The following is a 24,084-nucleotide window of genomic DNA, read 5'->3' as shown; positions in this document are numbered from 1 at the left end:
ATTCTCTATGGGGTTCAGGTCAGGCGAGTTTGCTGGCCAATCAAGCACAGTAATCCCATGGTCATTGAACCAGGTTTTAGTACTTTTGGCAGTGTGGGCAGGTGCCAAGTCCTGCTGGAAAATGAAGTCAGCATCCCCATAAAGCTTGTCTGCGGAAGGAAGCATGAAGTGCTCCAAAATCTCCTGGTAGACGGCTGCGTTGACCCTGGACTTAATGAAGCACAGTGGACCAACACCAGCAGATGACATGACTCCCCAAATCAACACAGACTGTGGAAACTTCACACTGGACTTCAAGCATCGTGCATTGTGTGCCTCTCCATTCTTCCTCCAGACTCTGGGTCCTTGGTTCCCAAATGAGACGCAAAAGTTGCTCTCATCAGAAAAGAGGACTTTGGACCACTGGGCACAGACCAGTTCTTTTTTCCTGTAGCCCAGGTAAGACGCTTCTGACTTTTGTTGTTCAGGAGCGGCTTGACAAGAGGAATACGACATTTGAAGCCCATGTCCAGGATCCGTCTGTGTGTGGTAGCTCTTGATGCACTAACTCCAGCCTCAGTCCACTCCTTGTGAAAGTCCCCAACACTTTTGAATGGCCTTTTCTTGACAATCCTCTCCAGGCTGCGGTCATCCCTGCTGCTTGTGCACCTTTTTCTTCCACACTTTTCCCTTCCACATAACCTTCTATTGATGTGCTTTGCTACAGCACTTTGGGAACATCCAACTTCTTTTGCAATTACCTTTTGGGGCTTTCCCTCCTTATGGAGGGTGTCAATGATGGTTTTCTGCACAACTGTCAGGTCAGCAGTCTTTCCCATGCTTGTGATTCCTACTGAACCAGCCTGAGAGACCATTTAAAGGCTCAGGAACCCTTTGCAGGTGTTATGGATTCATTAGCTGATTAGAGTGGGACACTTTGAGCCTAGAATATTGAACCTTTTCACACTATTCTAATTTTCTGAGATTGTGAATTTGGGGTTTTCATAAGCTGTACGCCATAATCATCACAATTATACCAAAGTAAGGCTTGACGTATCTCGCTTTGCATGTAATGCGTCTATCTCATATATTGGTTTCACCTTTTGAGTTGCCATACTGACATAAATGAACATTTGCACGATATTCTAATTTTTCAAGTTTCACCTGTATCTGTACAACTGCTAGCTGGGGAATTCTGGGAGATGAAGTCCACAGATCTTAAAGTTGCTGACATTGAGAAACACTGGTTTAGAACAATTATTACAGCAGCCTTCCTCAGCCTAGTAGGGTCCATGTGTATCAGATTGTAACTTGCATCACCTCCAGCCAGTATTACCAGTTCTGGGGATAGCTGATGATTTGTTGAGCGTTGCAGGCCAACCCATTAGAAAAGCCATAGGTTGGGAAAGGCTGCTAGAGCCAGAGGTTCAAATGAAATATTGCAAGTAATCCCATTTTGATCAAAGGTCATCTCATTTATTATGACAACAAGTCTTGTGACATCTTAAAAACATATTATGGCCTAAGTTTTTATGGCCTAAACTCCAATTCATCACATGCAAGCATAATGGATTGCTTAGTCATTTGGACTTTCAAAATGCCCACATGATTTTTGTTGTTTTTGCTGCCACAGACACTTCCCTCCCTTCACCAGGAATTGTTTGCTAATAGGAACCAGTAAAAAGTTAGGGAAGAACTTTATTGCCAATTGCAGTTTATATGCGACTTACCTATGATTCCCAAAGCTTGCTTGCATGATGAAACAGCAGAATAAAAGTTATCCATATCTTCTATTGTGGACCCTGCTTACAACGACCTCCTTGTCATTTGTGTGCAGGACCTAAGTGTGAACGAATAAGAATCAGAACATGTGCTTCTGCTGGGGACTTTAGGGTCTTCTACTTTCCTTTGGACCAATTCAGAGGGAGGGAGGAAGAACTAAACTATCATTTGTCTGAGACTTATACCAGCTCTTTCAGATACTGTTTGAAAGCTGAATTAATCTTTTGGAACAAACATACAACCTGGCTTGGATTGTACCATTCTATTTTTGAAAATGTAAAAAATTGTACATATAAGTGAAGGATGAACAGCCTTCCCAAACTGACATCTCCCAGATGTCTTGAATTAAAACCCCATAATTTCCAGAACATTGATGCTGCTGAGGATGATACAAACTGTGACTCAGATTATCTAGAGGGTGCCAGGGTGAGAAAGATGAGCTTGACTGTAATTCTTAAGTTACATTCAGAGAGAGGTTTTAAAATATTCAGTCTCTGCTCCCGCTCCAGCTCTGAAGTGGTCTAATCCAAACAAAGCTTACTATGGGACTTTTCTAAACCTGTAGATTGACTGACTCTTACACATGGTATCACACTCTCATTTAAAATGGTGGATAACCTCCAGAATCTTGAGAAGGGAAAGACATCTTGAAAGAGTCTAGCTACATTCAGAAAGTCTGTAGAAAAAAGAGGGCAGCCATGCCTTAAATAGCCACCTTTCCCAGGAAATAAGCAGTTTACTAGTATTAAAATGGCTTAGCTTCCCACCTTATTTATTTACACGTTACTCTCAGTAACGTGTAAATAAATAGTAAGGCAGCATATATGGTTCTTCTTCTTCCCTTTTATCCCTGTAACAATCCTGAGAAGTAGGTCAGGCTGAGAGTACTGAAGGTCACCTAGTGACTCTCACAGCTGATCAGGAATTGTGAATGGAGCTCTCCAGAATTCTAGTGCTCTACGCAATACATTACAGGTAGTCAACTTGGTTTCTGAGACTACAACTCCCATAAACTCCCATAATTCCTCATTACTGGCTGTACTTCAGAAACAATCTATTATCTCAGAATGTATCTGAATATATAGTACATTAGATTCTAGTCATCACACACTCTCTCATCTATGCTTTTTATCTTTGCATATACATGTGTATAATGCAGGTATGTTGCATTTGTGTTTGCCCTTTTTATATATAAGACAGGTATGTAAGGCTATTCTTTCCATAGGAAGAGGGAAAAAAATGCCTGAAGTTGTGAAATGTAGCAAGGGAAGCTTTTCTCCCTTTCCTCATATGCTCCTTCTTGTTTAAAAATATAACATTCACTATTTGTATATGAACAGGAAAAACATTATATAACATCCATATAATTGCCTCACAGATCTAACTTGGCCCTGTATCTTTTTGAATAACTTTTACATGTGGGAAGTGTGCTACTGGTCCTTCTCTCATTTTTAGAAATAAGCACATTCAAGTAACCTCCTCATCATGTTTAGAGGACAGGTTTTTTCTCTAAAACAAAAATTGGTGGAAAAGACAGCAGTAATTCATATAAAAAGCAACTAAAGCGGTTTTGTGCAGGAGCAAATACGGCATGCAAGAACAAATATTTAAGTTGCCGGATTAATAGCCTATGTTTTCTCCAGAAGCTCAAGACAACTGGCATGGTGTTCTTCTTTTGTTTTATCCCAATAACAACACTCCTGTGAGACAGGTTGGGCAGAAAAAGCTCAAAATTATCCTGTGAGTTTCCATGACTGACCTGAACCTTGGTCTCCCTGATCTTGGCATAACACTTTAACCATTACACCACATTGGCTCTTTAGAGTGCTGCACCAGTGATCAGAACTAGCCCAACTGATATGTCACAAGGATGGAAGAGAGGCTGAAAGCAACTCTTTCATCCCATACCCCTCCCCTGTGGCCATGCCTTGTCAGTCAAGTAACAGGTAGGGCGCAGGGGTGTGGGATGAAGTGGAAGGGTGCAACCGATGAGTCCTGCAGGGGAATCGCAGGACTGGCAGCAACTGGCTATGGCCAGAAGCACCAAAAAGAAGCCCAAAATTTTGGGTATCCAAAATGACATCCTTTAAAACAATATGGCCATGTGAAACTCCTTGTTGGCAGAAGCCATTAAAAACCTGTAATGCACTCATTCAGGACAGAATCAGCACCATCAGCAACAGCTGGTAGAATCCATCTCTCTTACCTGGTTAAAATTGAATTTCTAGGCACACAAGACTAATGCTCTAGTACTCTTTCAAAAGGGCATGAAAATCCTGTTTAAAAAGCATGGGTCCCAAGTTCCTTCAAAGGACTGTTAAACTTATATAAGCAGTAATAGTGTATATTAAATTCAACAGTGGCTTATCTGTTTGATTAATCAGTGACATGATCAGGTTGCACTGAAGTGCTGTCATCAGGTCGCGCCGGGAGTGGCGTCATCAGGTCACGCTGGATATGACGTGCATAACCCTCTCCCCTCCGGATATGACCTGGATAACCCTCTTCCCCACATGATGCAGCACTCACAAGGTCATAACCCTAACCGGACATGACGTGTTGAACCTAACCCTATCATCAAGAAAGGTGTGACGGTCAACTCTAGGGTGTCCGATTAGCTTAACCCCAAACCTAATTCTATGGGCATTCAAATCAAAAACTAAGTAAAGTGAATGATTAACAGAACCCTAGGCTGCGCTGTATTTGGGAAGCAAACCCTACTTGGGCATTGTGAAATAAATAATAGCCTAATGATGCTTTTAGTTTTGTGGAGTTTTAAAATCAGCACCTTAAATGCAGGAAAAGGAGATCCACCTTAGAACACAGCCACAGGCCACATTTGCTTCCCACTTTCCTAAAAAGGCTTTATTTCTGTCCAGTCTTAAAATCACCTCCTCAAATGCAGGGAAAAGAACTTTTTAAACCACAGCAGCTCCAGAATGATTAATCTAACCCTAAGCCCCAACCCATATCCTAAGTGAAATGAAAATCACAGACAGCTTTACCTTTTGTAAAAGCTAAAGAGACATAGCTTGCACATTTTAACCTGAAATGCACATGCATGCACACACACACACACACACACCCAGCCCCAACCCTGATTCTATATGGATTCAAATAAGACATAAGTGAACTGAAAACCACAAACAGCTTTACCTTTTGTAATAGTTAGAGAAAAACTGTTTGCAAATTTTAACCTGAAATACATGTTTGCACACACACACAAATTTGCAAAGTTAACCGATAACACAAATACACACATACACGTAAACATTTTGAAGCCTGACCTTAATAAAATTTTATTTCCACCTCCCTCCCTCCAGCAAAGCCAGGAAAATTTAACAGAGCAGCCAAATATTCACACAAGCAGCAGCCAACCAAGCAGCAAGTATTCAACAGTGATACTTATTATCGATACGTCTAGACGTTTCAGAGCCATGATTCTGGGCACGCGCAGGTGTGCTTGCGACATGCAGCGGATGCATGCATGTCCAGACATGTTCTAAGCAAATGATTCAATGATGTCCAAATTCTGGGTATTTATGACACTTGGCCCCGCTGACTGTTGCATCTCCTCTGCTGGCAGGGGTTCTGGTATAGACCATTCTGTGCTGATACTATCTGGGGAGTCTGTAGGAAATCCACCACCATGCATTTTTGCAGGATGGCTTTGGATAAAACAACAGAAACAACCATAACCAATCAATCAATCAATCAATCAATCAATCAATACTGGCAGCATTCGTAAACATACAATGGCCCTTCATAGTTTTCTGAAACCTACTTGTACTTTGGATAAAACAATGTGGATATTTTTACCTTCTAAATGACCCTGCGTTCCATGGGATGCAGAAGGCTGTGGGTCCATAAACTGTAGACCCCGTTGTGAATCTGTGGGCATCGGAAAATTGGCATAGACCTGATCTTCCTCCCATTCTGAAGGAAAAGAATAGAGACAAACAGAGATCAGTTTGCTGCAGAAATTTTACATGAGTCTACTGAAATTTGTGTGAAAGGAAAATTAATAGCTTTGTAGGCTTTCAGGCACTGTGATTCTGAGATTTCATTCTAATGAAAGAAACCACCACCAACAAAAAGTTATAAATATGGTATTGCATCTAACAGGCCCTACATCTTCAAATTAGCCATAAATTAATTAGTTAATTGCATTCATTCTGAAATGGGTCTGCTTTGCTGGCAAATGGTGCAAGATGGACGGCTGAATAACTCACACTCCTACGTTCCTGACTGTTTCAGGACGGGCCTCCTACAGTACTTTATACATTTTGTCAATGTCACAAACTAATTGCATCAGAGACGCTGAATTCTTGACATCTTTTGCAAAACCAGTCAAAACCCTGACCCTAATCCCCCAGGAAGACCTGTTTGAATAATATCACACATTGTGATTAAATTATATCTCTGTGTTTACCATCTGGCATGGTTAAACAAGGGTTAGCAAAAAGAAATAAAGCAGCTTTCACATGGCCCGTAAATACATTTTATTATAAAATTCATTGGGTGGTTGTTAACAGTTTCTTGTAATTAATTTCTGTTACATCCTGACATATGATCCTTTTCAGAGATACAGGTAACTCAGCCTCAGTGTTTGACATTACTGACGGTGGATTAGGGTTCTTCTTGATACATTGTATGAAAGCCCAGAGTTCACACAGTGTGTCTCCTGGGAAATATAACTTATCCAGTTTCTTGGAAATGATTGTGATGATCCACAGGACTTTGGCCTTGGAAAGTCTACTGCATAAACTTTGAATAAACTGTGTTTCATTGGCTCCATCGGCTTGGTCTTCACCTTCTTCTGGGCATCCCATTAAACAATGACATAAGATCCTGTTAACAGAACGTTTCAGAATCTGAGCCAGTCCTGCATCTTGAGGCGGTTTCATTTCTAAACAGAAAATAAGATAGAATTAAGCTACCACTTCAACTAATAAAACAGTATTTTTCTTAACGTTTGTTTTTACTTACCATGGGTTGATTTACAGAACCTGCAATAACAAGGGTGTATAAGTTCATCCTGAGCATTCTCATCAAAGAAACAACATGGATCAGGTTTTTTTCTGATTCTACCACCACGTTTTGGAGGTTTGGGGGTCAATTTGATAACAAACAAATCACCATCAGCGTCTACCATATTATTTTCAAATGCAAGCCGGAGCTTAAACTGTTGAACTTCACAGTGGCAACTGCTCAGGCATGTCTGGACATGCATATGTCCCCTCCCATCTGTTCCAAACATGCCTGCACAGATGGATGATGTCATGTCATTGAGTCATGTACTTAGAACATGTCTGGACATGCATGCATCCGCTCCCATCTGTCACAAGCATGCCTGCGCGTGCCCAGAATCATGGCTCTGACACGTCTAGACGTATCGATAATAAGTATCACTGTTGAATACTTGCTGCTTGGTTGGCTGCTGCTTGTGTGAATATTTGGCTGCTCTGTTAAATTTTCCTGGCTTTGCTGGAGGGAGGGAGGTGGAAATAAAATTTTATTAAGGTCAGGCTTCAAAATGTTTACGTGTATGTGTGTATTTGTGTTATCGGTTAACTTTGCAAATTTGTGTGTGTGTGCAAACATGTATTTCAGGTTAAAATTTGCAAACAGTTTTTCTCTAACTATTACAAAAGGTAAAGCTGTTTGTGGTTTTCAGTTCACTTATGTCTTATTTGAATCCATATAGAATCAGGGTTGGGGCTGGGTGTGTGTGTGTGTGTGTGTGCATGCATGTGCATTTCAGGTTAAAATGTGCAAGCTATGTCTCTTTAGCTTTTACAAAAGGTAAAGCTGTCTGTGATTTTCATTTCACTTAGGATATGGGTTGGGGCTTAGGGTTAGATTAATCATTCTGGAGCTGCTGTGGTTTAAAAAGTTCTTTTCCCTGCATTTGAGGAGGTGATTTTAAGACTGGACAGAAATAAAGCCTTTTTAGGAAAGTGGGAAGCAAATGTGGCCTGTGGCTGCGTTCTAAGGTGGATCTCCTTTTCCTGCATTTAAGGTGCTGATTTTAAAACTCCACAAAACTAAAAGCATCATTAGGCTATTATTTATTTCACAATGCCCAAGTAGGGTTTGCTTCCCAAATACAGCGCAGCCTAGGGTTCTGTTAATCATTCACTTTACTTAGTTTTTGATTTGAATGCCCATAGAATTAGGTTTGGGGTTAAGCTAATCGGACACCCTCGGGTTGACCGTCACACCTTTCTTGATGATAGGGTTAGGTTCAACACGTCATGTCCGGTTAGGGTTATGACCTTGTGAGTGCTGCATCATGTGGGGAAGAGGGTTATCCAGGTCATATCCAGAGGGGAGAGGGTTATGCACGTCATATCCAGCGTGACCTGATGACGCCACTCCCGGCGCGACCTGATGACAGCACTTCAGTGCAACCTGATCATGTCACTGATTAATCAAACAAATAAGCCACTGTTGAATTTAGTATACACTATTACTACTTACATATATATGGAATTTGTGTAATGCTTGACCAGGCAGATTCTTCTGTGGATGCCAGGTATCTGATCCTTCCTCCATTCTAAAGCCAAAGAAGTTGTGAAGGCCCACGCTCAGGATCTGTTGGGAAAGGGCATGCCCACAGCAGCCGAAAGTGGCCAGTGGGAGCTAGGCAGATCTCAGCCCCCAATAGCATCATCAACTGCATCTCTGAGGAAGCCTTGTGTCAGGAGGAAAAAGTACTATTGGAGAAGAGAAAAGGCTAAATAGAACTTCATGTTGCCTTCCCTATGACTTGGGGATGAGTTGAAGGCCACATCATAAGAATATGCCATATAAAGGTATTTTCCAGGATATCTTTCTGCCGTAGTTAGACACAGTGGACACCTGCAAAGGGGGGGGGGCAAGGTGAGCAATTAACTGTGTGGGTCATATCATGACCCAAATCTGTGACTTACACACTTGATTCCAACATTGGGATGCATGTACAAAAAGGAGTGGTTTGCATTGTGAAATGTGTGTTTTCATTTTCTCAGCACTGTGGCTAGCACTCAGGTTTGATTACAAGTCATTAACGGGTAATGACCAAAAATTATGCAACATTGTAAGAAATGTGGGTGAGGAGTTTTTCTTCCTTTCTCACCACTCCCTTTTCTCAAGAAAATTGGAGATATTAAAGGAATGTTTAGTGCAAAGATGGGCATGATAAAGGACAAAAAAGGCAGGGACCTAACAGAAGCAGAAGAGATTAAGAGGAGGTGGCAAGAATACACAGAAGGACTATACAAGAAAGATCTTAATGTCCCTGATGTCCATGCTGGTGTGGTCACTGACCTTGAGCTGGACATCCTAGAGAGTGAAGTCAAGTGGGCCTTAGGAAGCATTACTAACAACAAAGCTAGTGGACATGACAGTATTCCAGCTGAGTTATTTAAAATATTAAAAGATGATGCTGTTAAACTGCTGCATTCAATATGCCAGCAAGTTTGGAAAACGCAACAGTGGCCACTGGATTGGAAAAGGTCAGTTTACATTCCAATTCCAAAGAAGGGCAATGCCAAAGAATGCTCAAACTATCGCACAATTGCATTCATTTCACATGCTAGCAAGGTTATGCTCAAAATCCTACAAGCTAGGCTTCAGCAGTACGTGAACCGAGAACTACCGGATGTACAAGCTGGGTTTCGAAGAGGCAGAGGAACTAGAGATCAAATTGCCAACATTCGCTGGATCATGGAGAAAACACGAGAGTTCCAGAAAAACATCTACTTCTGCTTCATTGACTATGCAAAAGCCTTTGATTGTGTGGATCATAACAAACTGTGGCAAATTCTTAAAGAAATGGGGGTACCAGACCATCTTACCTGTCTTCTGAGAAATCTATATGCAAACCAAGAAGGAACAGTTAGAACTGGTCATGGAACAACCGATTGGTTCAAAATAGGGAAAGGAGTACGACAAGGCTGTATATTGTCACCCTGCTTATTTAACCTATATGCAGAGTACATCATGAGAAATGCCAGGCTGAAAGAATCACAAGCCGGAATTAAGATTGCAGGGAGAAACTTCAACAACCTCAGATATGCAGATGACACCACCCTAATGGCAGAAAGCGAAGAAGAACTCAAGAGCCTCTTGATGAGGGTGAAAGAGGAGAGTGCGAAAGCTGACTTGAAACTCAACATTAAAAAAACTAAGATCATGGCATCTGGACCCATCAATTCCTGGCAAATAGAAGGGGTAGAAATGGAAGCAGTAACAGACTTCATTTATTTGGGCTCCAAGATCACCGCAGACGGAGACTGCAGCCATGAAATTAAAAGACGCTTGATCCTTGGGAGGAAAGCTGTGGCAAGCCTAGATAGCATATTAAAAAGCAGAGATGTCACCTTGCCGACAAAGATCCGCATAGACAAAGCTATGGTTTTTCCAGTAGTAATGTATGGCTGTGAGAGCTGGACCATAAAGAAGGCTGAGCGCCGAAGAACTGATGCCTTTGAACTGTGGTGCTGGAGAAGACTCTTGAGAGTCCCCTGGACTGCTAGGAGGTCAAACCAGTCAATCTTAAAGGAAATCAACCCTGACTGCTCATTGAAAGGATTGATAATGAAGCTCAAGCTCTTTGGTCACCTAATGCAAAGAGAGGACTCTTTGGAAAAGACCCTGATGCTGGGAAAGACTGAAGGCAAAAGGAGAAGAGGACGGCAGAGGATGAGATGGTTAGATAGCATCACTGAAGCAATGAGCATGAAACTGAGCAAACTCAGGGAGGCAGTGAAGGACAGGAAGGCCTGGCATGATATGGTTCATGGTGTCACAAAGAGTCGGACACAATTTAACGACTGAACAACAACAAGAAATGTGGGTGAGGAGTTTTTCTCCCTTTCTCACCACATTAGAACTCCAGACCATACATTGAAATCAACTGATGTGACATTCAAGAGCAATAAAATGGCCTGAATGAATATAAGGCAACTTCCTTTGTTCCAATGTAATAGGAGAGTCTGAGATTGCACAGATAAAGCATGAAATGATGACCTGACGCATGACCCAGATCATTAGTTCTTTACTGTAAAGACAAGTTAAACCTTCAATTGTGTTTTATTTTCAGGTTCCAAAGGTTGTGGATTCAGAGGTTTTATCAAAATCCTCGCTAACAAATGCCAGTTTTTTTAAACAAAGAACTCGATAATTATTAGTCCAGTCCAATTCAGAATCTAAACAGATAAATCTTGGACTCCACCAATATGTAATTTAGCAACACTGAAATGGGGGAGATGGCTGAAAGACAGGCCTAAACCCTAGCACAGTGCTAATGGAAATACCCCAGCAGTAACACAGCCATTTATTTCATATAACTGAAGAATCTCCAGAATAAGTGAAATTACTTCACTATACATTCCTATTCTGGAGGTCAAGCCATTTCAAAGCCCATAAACTATTCACAAGCAGAGAAAACCAGGAGCTGCTTGGATCCACGCAGTTCCTACTTTACAATAAAGTGCCTGATTTGTATGTGGAAATAGTCCATCTTGAAAGTAATCAAATCTCCAGGTTCAAGTGCCACAACACTGTGTGGTTTTTAAATACACAGCAGTCTCCTTGCTCCTGCAAACCACATCTGCCCATTTGCAAGACATGATGACTAGGTTCACACACTAGTCCTAAACTGTGGTTTGCTCAGCTATGAACTTGAAGTAAGTGACGCAGCAAGTGGTAGCCTCCACTTTGTTGAATATCCTCCCCACAAAAGTATATACATCCTCACTTTACTGATATTTCAGAAACATCTTAAAGCAGTTTTATCTCAACAAGCCTTTGGTCTCACATGACTGGTTGGGGTCTTGAGTTTACTGTTGGTTTCCAAAGTTTTTATGATGATGTTGGGTTTTTTGCTTTTGTTTGGTTTATATCTATTGCTGAACACCATCCAGAGTCCTTTGGGATTGGGGCAAATTATAAAAATATTATTAAACACATAACTAAAGAAACCAATCAAATCATATAATAGGTTAGCATGTGATATGGATCAGGTGTATATAGCATAGGCCTTTGATGATGATTTCTCAGAAGCCTCAACCAAAGGATGGAAGTAGAAATCTTAGCATCTGCACTTAGTGGCTTCCTCTTACCTCCCATGCATAACTGAAGACTCTGACCTACAAAGTCCTAAAAATATATCAAGTCACACATGCAAGAACCATCATGTCCCCAACATTCCATCATTAATTTTAAGGACAATCTAACAATTCTTCCCATCTACATTCAGTTTATAGTCAGGAACAACTGTTGACAGTTGTTAGCAGCTCCATTTACAAATGGAATGAGGTTCTAAAGGGTAACTTTCTATAAACCACTTTTATGAGGCACTTTTCACCTTCTTCATTTCTTGGTTTTCAAACAGTCTGAAGGAGAGGCTATGAACGTTGACTGTCAGATTTTATTTCAGTCAGAAAAGTTTCACAGTATATTGTGTCTGCACACCAATTCCAGAACTCTTCTATCTGGCTTATATGCCATGGAGGCAAGCATATAAGTTACCTTTATTTTATGCTAACCAATGATTTATTTTAACGATGGTTTGTTGAACAAATCATAATCACCTTGGTCACACATCATGCTAAACCATTCTCCAGGTTTGACCAAAACCAAACTATATTATGGCTTAGCACTCAGACATTATGGCTTAACAAAAAAGACCCCAAACTTTTGGGGCCAACAGCCACATTTGGAGCTTTGACAGCCTGTTATGGATACAAACAAAATGGTTTCCAGAATGGCTTGTAGCAAAACATCCATTTATCATAAAGCCAGTTGGTGACACCGCTCCCACCATCTGCTCTTTTACCTCAGCTAATTTCCTTTTCCCAAGGAAATGGTCATATTGTTGAAAAGAATACTGGAATGATTACACACACACACACATCATTTTTATTCTCTAAGAGAATCTCTGGGAGTATGTTCAGTGCCCAGAAGCAATCTTGGAAAGGGCTAGCTTTAAAAAAAAATTAAAATAATTTGAAAAAATACATTCAGACAGGGGGCATAGTGATTTATATGCTCCAATGAGGATGTCTATTGACACACTAGTGCATGTGTCAAGTTAGACATTGAGAATTATTTTGATATATGAGCTTGTCACCTACCCAGAGTCTGTGATGTAAGATGAAAAAGTAACTTCCAAGCCACTGGCTGTCCAAGTTGATATATTATTCTAAGTAGTAAGGGAGTGCCGTTGTATCTGGCTTGGCATGCTGGTCTAGCTTTTCTGGTTTGCAAACTATGGTTTATAGTGTTACAGCAGGGGTAGGCAATATTTGGCTGCCTGGAGGCGTCACTTAACCATAGTTTGGGAGTGGGACGGCTGCAGTGGGGAAAGTGGGTAATACCATGTTATGCATGTGAGCAAAGCCAGGATTTTGTGTGTTCCTCTGAAATTGGACAACAGTTTGTGTATGGTGGTGTATCTTTTTAAATAAATTAAGTTAACCTCTAGAAGAGGTTTACATTACACTTCTCATTTTTCTGCCTCAAACTGGGGTCTATTTTCAGCTATTATGATCATTAAGGAAGTTCTGGGGCCACTAGAAAGAAGTTTGGGGTGGCGCATCAAGGCTTGATATCTCAGGTTCCCCAATCCTGGCTGAGGCTGTTGTCTGAACTAGACTATGATTTATTTAACAAATCAAGACCAGTATAAAACAGGATTTCTTACATTATGTGAAACTACTTCTGGATTGATATTAAGAATTACTGTACACAACCCTATTTGTTAGATTTATATCCTGCCTTCATCCAGAAGTTCAAGGTAGTGTACACCACTCTCTTTCCCACAAACACCCTTTGAGGTAGGTTGGCTTGAGAAAGTAACTGGCCCAAAGTCATCCAGTGAGCTTCCAACCAAAGGAGGGACTGTGAACCTGGATTTCCCCATGCTGGTGCAAAACCTGAACTGTTACACATTCTGACCTTAACCCTAACCGTCTGCCTTCACAGAATCTCGTCATCCTGCCTGAATAATATTAACTGAAAAGATCTGCATACATATATTTTAGAAAATATGTTTTCCTACAAGTATCTAAAAGCTTTATGGGAACACTACAGGAAGGTATGTACTGTACTTTTAAAAGTATGCCTTCTAAATTTCCCTTTGGCATTACAAATCCAAACAGGCAAGAGGAAAGAAAGTTATAATCCTTTCGTTTTCTCCGATAAAAAAAAAATTAGGCGAGGCACAAACCCAATTCACCTCATCCTCTCGCAGGCTTTCACCGCGTCAACCCACGTCCGAGGCTGTTCACTCAATGCAGGCGGACTGCCCTCCTCCAAAAGGCTTGAGGTACCGCCCCCTCAATTGCCCACCTCCGATTGGCCACGTCCGCTGCCGGGCAAGTGGGGTGACCCGCGGACTATGGTTTGCAGAGGGGAAGCGAAGCTATGAGCTCTACTGGGATCCGCCCTCGAACCGGGCGGAGATACGCCTCAGCGCGCGGGGAGATCCAGCGCCGCCGTTCTCCTCGAGGTGCAAAGAGCTGATCCGAAGGGGAGGGCGAGGGAGATTGCTGTCGCCTCCTGGGGCCCAGCAAGGCTGCAGCAAACAAGGGGCGACGATGAAGCAAGCGGCTTCTTGGGGATGGGAGTCAGGTCACATATGTGTGCGTCCCGCACATCCACGCCCTTGTGCACATCTTGCTCCCAATACAATCCCGTCCTGTCTTCAGTCCTCCCACTTTTTTTCTTAGCGTCATTTCTCGGCAGGCGCACGGTTTACTCATACCTAGTAGCGTTTTGCAACGGATTTGTTTCTCGCGGTGGGCTTCCACGACGCCGCTTTGCCATCTCTGGCTGCGTCCATGAAGCACGCTTCACCTATTTGCTTATTCCTTTCTGGGTTTGCACAGTGCACTGATCCACAAGTTAGGCAAACGGGCTGGATTCACACAAAATGCTAAAAAACAAGGTTAACACTAAGTTGGCTTGGCACGTGGTGCAAGCGTATCTTTTTTATTCGTAAGCCACCTAGTGTTATATGAACATAGCCTACAGTATGCAGGATTCTGAATTGCCGGCACTGACTTCTGCGCGCCCTGATGTCTAGGGTCAGATGCACGTGTCGCTTTACCTTCCGTGTGAATAGCCGACTTCGTTACGGCTGAAACCTTTATAGACAGCGATCCCAACAGCCATCAACTTGCAGCCATAGCGCTGAGCTATGACACTTCAACGCCTGCTACCGTCTAAGGATAGTTAAGGGTGCAATTGTTTAGATATCCCTAACTCTGCAGAAGACGACAGCTTTACTTAGGAGTAACCCCTCTCATCTTTGTGTGCCCCCCCATCGCCCCTCCCCAGAAACCTATGTAGGGCTGCGCTTGCGAAGCAGGCACAAGAGTTTTTTTCTTTGATCTCTTCTTCCTTCCCGGACTTTCCATTGTCTTTCAAGTACCCCCTTTTCCTCCTCGCGCCACATCGCCATGACGTCACGAGTCCCCCCCCCTTCCTAGATCCCTTCCCATTTGCCTCCAGCCAGCCTTGCTACGTCACAGTCAGCCCACAATTTAGCTGGAGACCGCGCTCTTCTCGCCTTCCCCTTCTTCTCTCCTCGAGCGGTGCTTGAGCCCGCAGTTTGGACCCGCCCCTTCGTCCTTCCCCGCCCGCCTCTGCAGCGTGACTGAGCGGCCGCCGCTCTCTCTCCACCTTCTTTGCCGCCGGGATCCATCGCTCGCTCGCTCCCTTAAATTGCCCGCGGCTGCTGAGGGCGCGAGGAAGGCGACGCGCGGGTCCGGACAAGTCTTTCGCGCAGGATCCAGGCCAGGTGGGCCCTCTCTTGCCTCCGAGGTGGGGACAGCTGGGTGGGGTGGGCGCACAGCTGTTGATTCCCAGGGCGGATGCTCCCGGATTCGGATCTTCCTCGTAGGGCAGAAAAATGCCGGGGAGGGAGCCAGGGCGCGCACTTCTCAATCTGGGGCGCAGCGCCGGCTAGTTTAGAGCACGACCCTCGGCGGGCAGAGTATCAGAAGGTAGGCACTGTCGCCTCCTCGAGAGCGCCCGGTTTCCCCCCATCCTGGCATCGGGAGCAGCGGCCGGTGGTTGGCTGAAACCCGCTGACAGACATCGAGGGCTACTCCGAGAGGCGCCGGCCGGGGCGGGGATGGAAAAAGCAGCGTTCGGGCAGCGTTTGTGCAAATGGGAGGGAGCCCCTTTTGTCTGTTGGCTCGGTTCTTCCTCCCCCAAAAGGCCTTTCCGGACGGGCTACACGTGCATCCGCCCTTCTTTTGCTTTACCGTTATGGCTCTGGGCGTTAAATGGAAAAGGCGAAGAGGTGAGGCGGCCTATCGCGAGTTTTAAAAGAAAGGCTGCGAACCAGTCGCTGCTTGTTTTCCCCAGCAGAAGCGCAGAGAATTGCAACAAGTGCTGCAGCGCGGTGCTCTGCAAATCTCTGCCGCTGCTGGAGGAGATCATACTGGCTGGCCCTTTACACACGAGCTGGTTGCACTCTAGCAGGGAAAGGCAGTCTAATGCTTTGGAACCACAATTCCCAGAACCCTTTGCCGCTGAGCATTCTGGCTAGGGCTGATGGGAGTCGAAACCCAAAACATCTGGAGGGCACCAGGTTGCCTGTTTTGCATTAGAAAATGACTGACAGTACATATGTGAATGCATATGTCAGTTCATTTGAAGCAACTCCGTATTAAAACTGGATGCTCCTCTCAGTGATGAATATGCACTTTGGTGTGGTTTTAAGGAGGTGTCTTGGATTGGCAGCGACTGCAGTGATGGGACTCTTCTATAACAAAGTCTTACTCTAGTTAGAACTGAACTGGGGTTTGCAATTAAAAGATGATTGAATGTGGCTTTCTGCTCTAGATCCCAGTCCAAACATTGATGATGGCCTATAGTATTCAGTATAGGAATGTAGTCCTATAAGTTTGTATGATCTTAACAATTGTCTGCAGCCATTCAATCACTCTGCTCCTTCTGCAATTCACTGAGCAAACTCTTCCAGGATTTATATACATGCATAATCTTCCTTGACTCTGGCAAATATCCCTAGTCAACTAACACATTTAGACTGCAATACTATCCACATTTTCCTGGGTGTATGCCCCAGTGAATGACAGGGAATTGCATTTAAGTAAACATGCATATGGTTGCTTTTTTAAACTCAAAAAAGTATCATTCATCTACTTTACTGTATAGTTACCAACTGGATAATGCCTCATGTTCCGTTTTTGTTGAGGCATCCAGGAAGCAATGTTCTTTGAGCAACACCCTTGTAAAACTTGTTAATTATTCTTAGCTCAGATTGCAATCACCCATCAATCAGAAAATGCGAAAGGTACAGTTGTATTCCGTAAGATGTGGCTATGGAAATACAAATACAAACTTGAAGTATCAGCAGTCAGTGCTCTGTGGTGAAGATGAAGGCAAATATCATCCCTGCTTTCAGCAAAAAAGAACTCTTGACTGCGTCAAGGAGGGTAATCTCATTAGACTGCATTGGACAGCAAATCTGTCCCTTCCCCAAGGGTGAATTTCTGTGTTTTGAAGGACTACTATTCAGTTCTGCTTAACTGATCATGTGTTGGAGGAAACAAGGAAATTTTTGAAGTAACAGCAACTTAATTATTTTCCAGTTGGCAGAATTGTTGTATAAATACCTTCCTATCTTGGAACTTGTGTTAGTGCAGATATATCATCAAATTAGTGACTGCGTCTTAAGGTTTTATGTTTAATTGAGGGATCATGATTAGATGTTGGTTTATAAAATATCTTAATTACTTTCTTTGATATTACAGAAATATACTGCACAAGGGTATATTGGGTAGTACCATACTTATTAAAGTACTATAAGGGTAGTGCCACTTATTAAATATTAAGTTGTTCTTGTTAGAGATTTCTACCTTTCATCTATCTTCAGAACTTAATTCCACCTGGCCTCTTGCAGTGCAAAAAGTTCTGCACCGCATGAAGCACAGTTATGTAGATTTGAAAGGTAACACCATTGCTTAGTCAGCAAGAAAGGTTGGTCTCATGATATAAGATCTGTCCTGACTTTTCTGAGTAAAATCTGCTGATTGTGGAATGTTTGTTGCAATGAAAGAAGAGACCAGTAAGATAATATAGACCTGAGAGCTAATCTTAGGGTCCTGGTTACACCATGAACACCAGAATAACAGCATTTCATGTAGTGGTTACTTCTGCACTTATGTAGGTAAATAAATAAAAAGCATAAGAACTGGTGTAATGATGAGACAAAATGGTGATAACAGTAGACATTCTAGAGTCTTGTCCCTGGCAGTTATAAAGACACCCAGGAGTCATGATGTTATGCATGGATGACTCCCACATTTTACCTGTGGTTGGAAAATGCCAGTAACATATTTTGATGGCACAAGGATGATGGCTCTCACCTTATCTCAAAAGTATGCAACCTGTAACCTGGGGACCATGTGCACTCACCAGAGATTCTGACGCAGAACCCATCTGCCCAGATACTCTTGACCACCAGTAACACACCAACATCCTCTGCCTCATTCTATCGTTCTTGTATGCGTGTGTGTTTGCTTTGTGCACTTGTTACTTATTTTGCTCACATTCATTTATTTTTAACCTGGTAATCAATTCATGTATAAATGTCAACCCTTCAAAGTTGTCCAGATCAAGAAACAGGCTCCATAAGAAGACTAGGACAAACCTTTATTGAGATAGGCTATTGCCATAGAATCTTGCAAGTCTGGTTGTGTCTTTCCTCCCCTCCCTCTTATGCCCCCATTGAGTCAGGGAGGAACCAGCCTGACTCTCTTCCTAATACAACTTCCTTTCCCAGGGCTCATGCCTTTGAATATTTCTTCAAGGCCATTTCCATGGTCTCTACACCAAAGGGAGAGGGTTATTTTTGAGGTTATGGATACATGAAAAATAGTAGTTAAAACAATTAATTGCAACAATATTAATATTTAATCAATTACATCTTTGTCTCCATTGAAAGCATTTTATGTAGCCACACCCTCTTTTATAGTGCAGTTCCCAGCATGATGTGGCCTTCAGCTCAAGAAAATTTGTATACTTCTGACCTACTTATTGGCTTCTTTCAGGATCCAGATGATTCTGTAACATGCGGCTTAAGGGAGCCACAGTGGTTTCTTTATCAAAGGAATTTGTTACGTTTCTGCCTGGCATTCTCAGACGGGAAGGCAAGGGTTGTCTTGCAGCCACCTCTGCTTTTCCGTTTCCTATCTCAACACACTTCCTGGTTGGTAGCAAACTTTAAGATATGTATTTGGAGTATTTTAGCTATTGAGGATAAAAGTTATAATCCCAAGGTAACTACTATTTACATAAACAGTTCATAGAAGTTCAGAGGGAAATGGTGTTTTTACCCCAGTTAATTGCCAGCTTCTCTTACTTTGCAGGTGCATAATGCCTCAGTTAGAAATAGATCTGGCTGCATTTTCCTGAATATGTGTTTGGAACAAGAATGATTAATAAAGTGGTATATGATGCAAAATACTTAGCTGCTGGTAGTTTTTTAATGCTTATTAGAAAGAATTACCCTGTTAATGGTGTACTTATCATGTAGGCTAAATAAATAACAACATTGGATATAAGTACTATAATTTGTTGGAAGAAATCTTTATGGTGTATAGATCATATAGATAATTTAACTTGTTGCATTCAATTTAAATTGGTGCAACTTTAGTTGTTATTCTTTATTCTGTTTGGGCACTAAGGATCTACTTTAGGGTACTGTGTGATGAACTAATACTTACTTGTTATATGTTTTCTTTCCATATGAATCTCAGCAGAACTTTTTTAAAGAGGTCTGCTGTCTTCCTGTAATTCACACAGAATAAAAAAACGAGATGAGGCATTTGAAATACAAATTAATATTCTGGCCTACCTGAATTTGATAGAAAGAATCTGGGTAGTTTTCTTCCATCAATGGAAAGAGTCAGAATGGGGAGACTTTTCAGTGATTCCCTTCACCCTTACACTGACATCGCATAAAATTTAGAACAGGGTTGGTAGGATGTGAGGACCCCAAGGAAGAGGAGAATTGCTAAAACTCAGCTGAGGGATGAACTGTACCCTTTCTATACAAATCAAAGTCACTTTAAGCCTTTGAATTTCTGCCAAGGAATAGGGAGTGTTGGAATTTAAAATGTGATCATTTTAGCACCTAAGCTTATCCAGAGCTTCCAATAGCAGCGGCCCAGATATCCTAAATTCTTTTGTTGGGTATAAATTGCTTTATTGGGTATAAATAATAATATAAATTAAATGAAATTAATATAAATATTATAAAATAATATAAATAACATTATTGACTTGACAAGAATTGAGAGCCATATGTGAGTACTTTTGAAAATCTACATTTGATTCAGATTTGTGCTTCATAATTCTGAGGTGAGAAGGATCCTATGGGGGGTGAAAGCAGAAGTGACACATGAAAGGAGGAAATAGGAGGGAGAAAGAAAAGTGAAAGACTTAACTGGCATTAGGAACTGTAAATGCTATAAAATCTTGCATGAAGTAATTTTGAAAAAGCAGGCTTCTCTTCGCTACCTTTTCATGCCAGGATTTCCCAGACATTTTGATACCAGAAGCAGAACATCCAGATGGTTCTTTCTCCATAATAGTAAAAATGTGATTCGCCATTTGCTTTCTATATTTCAGAAAATAGCTGTTTCTCCCTTTCCAATGGTAGGATGTGTAATAGACAAAGAGACTTCGCCCTTCAGGACATTCTGAATTGGGTTTCAGAATGGGTTTATGTTTTTAAGGGTCTTTAAGAGAGCTCTTGGTGGAGCAAGGACTTATTAGTGCATGACAATTACAGTTCTGTGCAGGCCTTATACTGCCTCCTGGCAACTATACTGAAATGCGCAAACTTGGGAATTAGGGACAGGTTTTAGGTCTGGGTGGAGGAGAGGAGAAACCATGCAATTCAAATAGAAAAGACATTGTCCAAGCAGATGACTTGTCACATTTTTTCAAAGAGAATTTGAGCCAAGAGTAAAATGTTGGAATATAGAATAGTCATGTAGAGAGCCTTGGAATTCTGAGGAAGTAATGTTTGATGCATAAGAGGACAAGCAATACGTGCTGAGCAAACTTTATTCTGGGGAATGTTCAAGTAATTATGAATCCTCAAGCTGGTATTATTGAAAGAAGAAAATTATCTTTACCAGTTGTAAGGCTTGGGGGTGATAACTCTTTCTTTACACAATAGTTTTGCATATCATGCTAAAGTATAATATCTTCAATTTTTTTGCTTTAGTGTAGCATGTTGTATGAACTTAGCCATTGTGATTTTTAAGCCATGGTTTTGGGGCGTGTACAGTGTGTGCCTGGCTAAGTATCATGTGCTGAATTGTAGCATATTCAAGAAATCATGGTTAAACCAAACCATGTCATGGTGTGTTATACAAGCCAGGTTTTCGGTTCTCTCAAAGTTTGAGAAAGTGCACTCCTGTAATCTTGCCAGCAATACTAAATTCTTAACTTTTAACCTAAGCTGTAATGTCATTGGTTTGGTATTGGTTTAGTATGTTGTGTTTGTAAAGCATGGTTTATTATTGAACTAGCAAACTCTGATTTACATAGATTATGATTAAACTAACCATAGCTTAATGTTGAGCCCAGCAGGATAGGACCTGTGACATTCTTAGATGGCATTTACTGACCTCTGGGATTTTAGAATAAGAACTTTACAAAAAGCAGAAACTTGAAATATTGGCCGCTTCTGGAAAGTGTCATTCAGCACCTGCTTAGTTGATATGTGAATCATGTTTAAATGTAAGACTTCTTTTTTAAATATTGTCTGATAACTAAGTATTCAGATCACACATTTTCTTGCTCTAAACCGTTCTTTAGCTGGAATTTCACCTCCTTGTGACAGCCTGTGTTACCAGTAGGAGTTTGTTTTCTGTTTTGAAGCTATCATGTACAATTTCCAATTTCCCACTGGTTTTAAAGCTGCAGGAAAGGGTATGTTCGACCATTCCATGATAGCATGTCAAGGTTGCTCTTATCTCTTACGTACAGAAAAACTACCAGGTAGCTTACAAAGCTGACTTTCATAATCTTCTTGTCTTCACATTTTCTCTTTGTTTTAACATTAAGTTGTAAGTTTTTACTTCTTAATTGTGGCTCTGTGATGTGAGTATTGTATTTGCTATGTCTACCCTTCCCTTTTAAAAAACAGCATGCACTGTCTTCACTGTAGCTATAATTTGGCTACTCAGTAGGTGTCACAGGACTCCTTGTTGTTTTGCTGCAATTCAGTAATACATCTGCATCTCTGACTTCCGGGGAAGAATGGCAGACTGAAGACAGCTCCATGTAAGGCGGAGCCAACAATTGCAGCTAAGACCAGGGAGCTGAAGAGTAGATTGGCTCCTTCAACCTCTCTGGACAGAGGATAGAAGATTGCCCAAGCTGTGCTCCATACAGTTGTTTCTCACGAGGAGACCGCCGGGTAGTGGTCTTCAAAGTGTGGAAGAACTGGGAGCTGAGGGAATTTGCCATATTTGCTCCAGCCGCAGTTGGAGCCTTCCAAAGGACACTAAGTTTACACTTCCTTTGCTAATCACTTTTTGGAAATTACCTATTCACTTCTTTAAGGAAGTTAGACACCTTCAAAATGACAAGGCTGGAAACACTGGGTGAGTGCCTTCAATCCTAAATATAAGAAAATGAAACTATTTCTTTATAAGAATCAAAATAAACAGCAAAAAGCAAGACACGGTTTTGGATGCAGAAAGTTTTAAATGGATTAAGGGCTCAGAAAACATTGGAATATTGGATTTTGAGTATTAAGACTTCGAAATTAATTTTAAAGAATAAGTGCATTTTCGTGGGAAAGAAAAATTATTTTTGATATTGGAGACATAACAAGATAAGCAACTCATAATGGTGTTCAGAGACATTTTTGAGGAATTGCATCAGCACCTTGAATCACTAATATCAGCTATGTTGAATGTTCTTAGGAACACTCTGTTCCCTGAAGAAGCTGTTACAGAAGAAGATCTGCAACAAAATTTATCTGAAAACATGAACAAGAATTTGTTATTAGACATACCCCCCCCCAAAAAAAATTGGATGAGACTTTAAAAATTAGGAGGGAACTAAAAATGCCAATCCCAGAGAATAATTGAAATAGTTTCTTCTTGCTGGACTTACAGAAGAGGCTTTTTAAAGTTTTGAAGAAACTTGAGACAAGGATCAATAATCATCTGAATGGATTAAAGAGCAAAATTGTTTTACACAAAAGGAAGGAACACAAAATTGGTTTATTTGATCAGGGTTAAAATGGGATATGTTGTTATTTTCAGTGATTCTTTTTGGACTTGCTGACATCTGGACTGGAAAAATGTTGTGTATTGGATTTGCTTGCAGTTACCATGGTGTTTAAGCCTTTTTCCCTTTATGTATCCTAAGCTGACTGCATTTAAATTGGCTTTGTATCTAATTATCCTTTCACTTAAAGTAAGAGAAATTGTGAGCCTGTTCTCTTTAAAGGAGAAATTGTCCCTCTTCGTCATGTTAAATTTTAGTCTTTTGTTTATACTAGGATACTGGGACTACTTTATGCCTTCTAAATGTAGATTTGCTTACAGTTAAGAGTAGAGATATGGGAAGATGAGTTTTACATTTGTCAATTAATGTTATTTTAGGGCTCTGTGGACTTTTTTCAGACACCTGGATTGGAGAAAATGTTACTGGATTTGCCTATTGTTAAGAGTTGAGTTATGGGATGAAGTATTTTATATCTACTAACTAAGGGGAGGTAAAGAGATAGTGAAATTGTTTATACTTGTGATGAGGGTGAGAAGTCACTTTCTTGGGGTTTGTTGTTTTTTCTATTTTTTCTTCTTTTGTTTTCTTGCACCTTTTTCTCTATTTTTTTCTTTTCTTTTTAGTTTACATTATCATTTAAATTTAATTTTTAAAAAATTTTGTAATTAAAACTTTTAATATATTACTTAAAAAAAAAATTATCTGCACCTCTGAAAATTATAGTACGTAACAGTGTTGCTGTTGAATAAATTAGTTGCAGAGAATTGAGTTATTCCTACACCAATCGTAACTAAGCTATACAGCACTTCAGATTCAATTTCAAAAAGGTGCCTCAGAGCATGTGGGGTCACAAATAGCATCCATTTGCTGTACAGCTCCTTAACGCTGCTGTGTCTTTTCCCAGGATCATGCAGCTATTCCCAGGACCATTTAGGGCAGGGGTTTCTAAACTTTTTGCCATCACACCTCCCTATAGAGTAATCTTAATGTACTTTTTTTTTTTTCCTGCGCTCAGTCGTTACCGACTCTGCATTGACTGCT

The 24,084-nt window shown here is 41.2% G+C and overlaps 1 protein-coding gene and 1 long non-coding RNA gene across 3 annotated transcripts in view; one reads left to right on the top strand and one right to left on the bottom strand.

The window, feature by feature from the left end:
* Positions 1 to 14,486, bottom strand: part of LOC148217028 (uncharacterized) — a 30,902-nt gene extending 16,416 nt beyond the window's left edge. The window contains exons 1-4 of the long non-coding RNA XR_015795503.1: positions 13,988 to 14,486; positions 6,575 to 6,670; positions 5,581 to 5,697; positions 1,710 to 1,819 (exon numbers count right to left, since the gene is read on the bottom strand). This is a non-coding gene — a long non-coding RNA (uncharacterized LOC148217028). The remainder of the gene's footprint in view (positions 1 to 1,709; positions 1,820 to 5,580; positions 5,698 to 6,574; positions 6,671 to 13,987) is intronic.
* Positions 14,487 to 15,409: 923 nt separating this feature from the next.
* Positions 15,410 to 24,084, top strand: part of ELOVL5 (ELOVL fatty acid elongase 5) — a 57,953-nt gene continuing 49,278 nt past the window's right edge. Inside the window, exon 1 of one of the 2 annotated variants that reach the window (XM_007436204.4) lies at positions 15,410 to 15,553. The gene's annotated coding sequence lies outside the window, so the exon portion shown is untranslated. Of the gene's footprint in view, positions 15,577 to 24,084 lie in introns of both variants that reach the window. The other variant, XM_088137053.1, reaches the window with a different exon arrangement.

Source organism: Python bivittatus, unplaced genomic scaffold (assembly GCF_059951505.1).
Source record: "Python bivittatus isolate LINGU-HERP-01145 unplaced genomic scaffold, Pbiv_v1 ctg000020_np1212, whole genome shotgun sequence".
In the NCBI taxonomy this organism is placed as follows: domain Eukaryota; kingdom Metazoa; phylum Chordata; class Lepidosauria; order Squamata; family Pythonidae; genus Python; species Python bivittatus.
Note: the sequence above shows the minus strand (reverse complement) of the source record. Positions and strands in the feature narration are given on the sequence as shown.